The following is a 5,500-nucleotide window of genomic DNA, read 5'->3' on the forward strand; positions in this document are numbered from 1 at the left end:
TCTGGTTTCTGGCGGCTGCTCCTGCTCAGCCTCGGTCTTAGACTCAGCCCTGGCGGCTGCGTTTAAATTTAGCCACAGAGCTTTAACATCGTCGTGTCATAGGACAAAGAATATGGCGCGTTGCACTCGCGCCAACATCTCTTGCCGACTCATGGGCTCATGCCTCGTTCTAACCCGCCAACGATTCTAATCAATCCCATATAACGCTTTTTTCACTTCTAATTGAACTCTCTACGCTTAATGGTAGTTTAAATTCATTTCTTTGAAATGATATTTTTGAGATGATGTCGATTTTTTAAGAAGAAAAGAGATAGAAATTTTTACGATTTCCAATTTTATATGTATCGTTATCCATCTTTATGAAAGTTTTTAATTTTAATTATTATTAAAATTATATCTTCTTAGAGATATACGGATTATTGTTGTTAAATGCTACAAGCTGAATTTTACGAATTTTTATCATCTATTTCGTTTCTTTATCCTCGTAGTAATTGTGTGGATCGAAAAAAAAAAAAAAGAAAGAAAGAAAGAAAGAAAGAAAGAAATTGTGCCTAGCAAGAGAGCATGAGAGCTCGCAATGACGCAAGTAACTGGCTGATCGATGAAGCATGTACCGTGTGTATGCGTATAACTGGTCGTTTTATGTGCGATACGTAATACGCGATACACAGCGCTCTCCATCTGTTGCTAACGCGCAGTTGCGGACGCCGCTATCACGGGGATGATGTCGGCCAATGATTTTTTTTAACATATGGAAAGTTTAATTTAAAATTTGCTTGGAAAAATTTCGATAATTATATATATCGGATTTAAAGAATTAAATATTTGAAAACACGTTGATCTTTAAAATTTTAGAGTATTATTTTTATTGGTATTCGTATCAAAGTATTGTTACGTGTTAAATATCGGAAGATCCTGCTCTATTATGTTTCAGAGTCGTGTTTCATATTAAATGTAGAAGGGATACGAAATAAAACTTCAAGCAACATTTTTGAACTATAAATAACTATAATCTATGACCTTAAGTTATAGGTGGTTTCTTTAAGAAGGAGAAAGGGGGAAAAAGATACTTAACTAATACTTTAGTTTGCGTATAATATTTGATTCGGTGAGTGTTATTAAAGAAGAAAGAGAAGATGCCAGATTTGAAATTTAAATTTATAAATTATTTAATTTAACCATTTAAATTTTAAATGATATATCGACGTATATCGAAAGTAAATCTATTATATTTTATATATTCTCGATTTAGACCATAAATTATTTAATTTTAATTATTTTAAATATTCTTGACTGTAAATAACTTATCTGTTTCAATTATATACAATTTAAATAATCCTTCTATAAAAATAAAATAAGGAAGATAAAAAGTGGATTTAAATTGTAATTAAATCAAAGAAATCGTATATTACATTACAATATTTACATATTATAGACACGAATAATCTAGCCTCGAATAAAACGTGAGAAACACACAGAAGCCCTTCCTCTTAAGCATTGTCGTTCGCATTAAGTAGCAGCCGTGGATTATACACACGTGTGTGCACACGTTCCCTTGGGGATGCAGGCCCTCCCGGATCGTTCAGAATATGGGCCCAAGAGGAGAGAATCTATTCCTCATAAAATCGAAATCGTTCGTTACGTGTTTACCCGTCGAAAAATTCCCTTCCTGTTTTCAGATCGTGAATCTTCCCTTACGTAACCACGAAAACACGTATCTTGAAATTTGATATATTTACTTCTTGTGCGTCGATGAAATAATTCAGACAAATCATTTCTCCTTTTTTTCCGTACCTAAAAGTTACATCAAAAAAATATGAAAAAGTGTTTTTTATTTCCATTATTTCTTCTTACGCAACATTGAACTCGTTTCAAGATCTAAGGATCATTTTTACCAATAACGCAAGAATAAATTTCTTTCTACTCTCGATCTTAACTTAAAAAATCTGAATATCGATTAACAATCACGTTCAAACTCGTCTAACACCGTCCTTGCACACGTAGTACGACCCTACGCCGTTCAGCCACGAAGACGGCTGCCGTGCCCTCGCGAGCAAGGGTCGCGAGGAGTTCACGTAAGAGCGAAGGGACTCCGGGGGTGGAATGAGAAGGGGGCGGAGGAAACGTTAAGACACAGGGGAGGAAGGGAGGAGGAGGAGGAGGAAAGCGCAAGTGCAGGCGGGAGGCTGCAGCCGGCTGTGCCGTCAGCTGCCGACAGATTTATCGAGTGGCACGTGCCGATCCAGAGCAATGTCGTTTTATGCCTTCCTCTTTCCTAGCCGCCGCTTCGCCGAAAGCAAAAATTATTGTCGCCTTTCTTTCGTACGCGCACACGCTCTCTTCCCCTCCCCATAGAAAAAGGATCTTTTTTTTCTTCTGCGCCGGCTGTTGATCGGATCTTGGTAAATTGGATTTTGGATACGTTTATCGAGGGATGTTAATTATCGTCTGGGAAAGTTTTATTTTCTCTCTTCGAGGGGAAGATATTTGGATATTTAGGGACGATTCTGTTTTAAGATTCGATGATTCTTGATTTTTGATTTGATAAGTTTGATTTGAAACGATAAATTTTTCTTTCAGAGATTTCTTTATTTGTGATGAGAAATTTTTATCTTCATTTCTTCTTTTTAATGTATTTTTGTAAAGTTTCGAAGTATGATTTATTCGATATTCTGGAATTCTTCTGGAAGAAAGAATAAAGATTATTTTTATCTCGGTGTGATTTCTCTAAGTGAGGGAAAAGTGGAAATTTAGGAGTAACTTGGCAAAACTATTCCGCTTTAGTCGCATGATCTCATCAATGAATCAGTTGAGCTTCAAGATTTGGCTCGCTTTTTGAGCTGACATTTTCTGACGTATGTCTTCTGCGTGGAATAACGGCGGATGTTGAAGAGGAAATGGAAAATAATTTTAAAAAGTATTGAATTATATCTCGAGAGAGTTAAAAAATTATACATAAATGTGTAAACTCTCTACAATTTTCCAAATTCGATACCTTACCTCCGAAAAAAATATGTCGCTTTATTGGATGAAATAATGAACCCACGATATCATAATATATTGCCACTGATAACATAAATGAAGTTAACGAGAAGATAATAAAAATATCTATTACGTAATGTTTATCAATCCAAGAATTTCTCATTTCTTTCAAATGAAAAGTAAATCGTCTTCAATAGTAATATGTCCTTTTGAACTTTGCCATTCTATTTCGCATCGATTACGCATTTTATTTTTATTCATTCCGTACTTGGATCTTATTTTACATCCCATTATATATTTTTATAACCATGAAAGTAATTATAAAAATCATTAATATAAAAAAAAAAAAAGGACAGAGATAAGTTGTAAGATAAACTAATTTAAACCGTCCAGTCTGATAACGTATCAGATACGTGATGCAATGTCCATCTTCTGAAAAAGAGAAAAAAGAAAAAAGAAAAAGCATATATCGTATATCGATCATTAAAATGGTTAAAAATCTTTCTTACAAATACTACGTTGTACAATATGCTTATCAAATCTTCCAAATCTTTTCACTTCTCTCTCTCTCATTCTCACGCAAATAAGTAAACAGAGGAGGGGGACCATCGCTCTATCGATTCGATTGCACTTGAAAAAGCGTTTGAAAAAAAATCGATCCAAGGAAAAAAAATTGTCGCAAAGAATAAAGAATACTCCTCCGACCCGAGCAGAGCATGAACTTTCGAACTCTGTTCATTCCGATCGATCGATTCCGGGACAGAACGAATGATAACGATTTTCCTGCTGGAACCGTATTAAGAGTGACTTAAATTAATAACGACCGACTATTTTGGAGAAGCTTCCATGCTCCGTTAACCCGATTAAAGGTGAATACGGCGAAACGGAGGAGATGGCATAAAGAATTCAGTTGAATCTTCCATCGTGACTGGTGGAATTGGTTCGGTGATTCAATTGTCCCGGTGTAATTATGGAAACTTGGACGTTGCGACGAGCTGCTGCGATTTTCGATCGGTTTTTTTACAACAACCGATGGGACGGAATCGGTTTCCAGAGATGGTTTAGGAATTATATCGTGTCACGTCGGTTCATTCGCCCATTTATCATCCCTTCTCCTCGATTTATATCCTTTTTCTTCTTCTTTTTTTTTTTTTTGAGTAAAATAAACCTAGTCATATTTCCATCCTCATTTCCCGAATTTTAATTATATCAGAGTTTATCGTTTCTTTGTTAGATATTCTTGATTAAGGTATTTTTTTAAGGTATAATTTTTAGTCAATAAAGGTTTTGATTAATCTTTTTCTACATTTCAATCCGATCAATCGTTTGCATTCGTTTAGAGTTTGGATTGGATATTGGATCTTTTGCTCGAAGAATTATTATGTTTGTCGAGATTGAAATAGATTTTCTTGTGATTTAAAAGAAATTGTAATCAATGTTTGGTAATTATTTTTTTCTGAATCGATGATTTGAAATTCTTCCTCTTTTTTTCGTTTTCAGGACAATCGTCGTGAATGCAACACCGACCCTGTATTTTGGCTCCTACATGCAATAGAAAGGTAAGCGTATTTTTTTTTTTTATTGAAACGTTTATATAAATAAATTTTGAGATCATGTTCGAGAAAATTATATGGAAATAAGCATATGGAAGTTATTACATATAAAATCATGACGCATTCATTAAATGCAAACTAAATTCATCGATAATTACGAATAATTAAAATATTTATTATTTAATAAAACGTACTGACAGTCTTCTTTGTTTCACACACGACGTCATCCTGAAATTAATTTTTATTCAAAATATCCAACGATACTTACAACCATAAATTCTCAATAACCTATTTTCTCAACAACATCGTATTCACAGGCCAATCGCATGAATTCTTTGATAATCAAAAATTCCAAAAGAAAATAGAACAAACTTCATCGAATACCAATCAAAATTACTCCAAAAATTTCCATTTTCTCCATTAACTATCATCAATATATGTGATGTTGTAATACTATTAGAAACCCTTTACAAATCACAAGTTCAATCAGCATTCTCTCTCGCACCAAACCCATGAAACCATGGAAGTATTCAAGTACCACCCTGAACATCGATAAACGTTCCAATACGATTATCATTCTCATATTACAATATACTTTTTCCCCTCGATGCATCGTTCTTCGTCGTGTCTCGTCATCATCATCATCGTCGTCGTCGTCGTTGTCGTCGTCGTCGTCGTCGTCTTGGTCGCGTCGGTAAGGTTAGTTTGTCGGGCGTTCGACTCCGGTGCAAGCCGGTTGGACGTCCGTACGAAAGAGCTGGTTGGTCGCTTACACAAAGACCATCGCAGAAAAGCTATATCGGTGGTATTTTGGTTTTGGCTCGGCTCGACCCGCGCAGTTCTGGGAGTGGAGTTCTAAAAACAGCAGAGGTAAGTCCTGCCTGCTTGTGCTGCCTGCTTGCTTTGCCTTGCCTTGCCATTGCGTCTCTCGCGTTGCCGCATATTCGGCCCGTCTCCTCGTCCTG

The 5,500-nt window shown here is 35.6% G+C and overlaps 1 protein-coding gene across 5 annotated transcripts in view; it reads left to right on the forward strand.

The window, feature by feature from the left end:
- Positions 1-5,500, forward strand: part of LOC102676966 (myocyte-specific enhancer factor 2) — a 50,902-nt gene that overhangs the window by 15,018 nt on the left and 30,384 nt on the right. For 3 of the 5 annotated variants that reach the window (XM_006617636.2, XM_031511416.1, XM_006617632.2), the window contains exons 2-3: positions 1,399-1,403; positions 4,483-4,541. The exons of 1 other annotated variant lie outside the window; for it this stretch is intronic. The gene's annotated coding sequence lies outside the window, so the exon portion shown is untranslated. Of the gene's footprint in view, positions 1-1,398; positions 1,404-4,482; positions 4,542-5,205; positions 5,406-5,500 lie in introns of those variants that run through there. One more of the 5 variants, XM_006617635.2, reaches the window with a different exon arrangement.

This window comes from Apis dorsata, unplaced genomic scaffold, assembly GCF_000469605.1.
Source record: "Apis dorsata unplaced genomic scaffold, Apis dorsata 1.3 scaffold_317, whole genome shotgun sequence".
NCBI classification, from domain to species: domain Eukaryota; kingdom Metazoa; phylum Arthropoda; class Insecta; order Hymenoptera; family Apidae; genus Apis; species Apis dorsata.